We start from the raw sequence: 784 nt of genomic DNA on the forward strand, positions 1-784 counted from the left end.
GAGTCTTGCAGGCGCCGAGCGCCGAGCTCCCGTTATTTCCCGGATGAATCCGAGAAAGATGGACTAAACCACGATTCGCAAAATAATGCACTTAGGGGTGGGGCGGCCCATCAGGCACGCTATGCCGACATGTAACGCCACCCTGCGCCCCGCCCCGCCCCGCCCCGTGGCCCGCGGCTGTACGTTCCGTTTTCACTCGTTTTCACGCATCCTGGTCCAGCCCTGCTTCCCCCGCGGGGCCTAACGAGAAGGGGAGGGCCTCGTACACTGCCCATTATTTTGCGCGTGTTCATTTTCCGCGTATTCAATTCCCGTTTGTTCTTTACCTTCTCCTTCCCCCTTTCATTCTCTCAGAGCGAAGAGTATTGTTTTCTCTTATGGCTTAATATTTAGGACCCCCCCCCCCTCCCTCACATTTCATCTCATTACGCAAGGTGAAGGCACGATTGAAATTCCATTTAAAATTTGAAAACACGCGTAGGAAAAAATATTCTTTACGTTAGGGCTTTGCAAACAATGAAAAAGAAATCGAAAAAGTACACTGGTAAAACAAAGGTAGGATATTTACCTTTAAAAGGCACTAAAGCTGCAAAGCCATTACAGTTTATGCTTTTTCGAAATATTTCGTTCCCATGAAAAAAAAATGGATTCTAAGACATATTTTCGTAACCTACTCAAAATTACGCGTCAAACGAGCCCCTAGAGAAAAAGATAGCTGGGAATTGTTTCATTTTAACTGTATTTAACAAAAATTTTGACTGGGTTTAACTGAGTATTGGTGAGT

Source organism: Frankliniella occidentalis, unplaced genomic scaffold (assembly GCF_000697945.3).
Source record: "Frankliniella occidentalis isolate FOCC.00 unplaced genomic scaffold, Focc_3.1 Scaffold56, whole genome shotgun sequence".
Classification (NCBI taxonomy): Eukaryota; Metazoa; Arthropoda; class Insecta; order Thysanoptera; family Thripidae; genus Frankliniella; species Frankliniella occidentalis.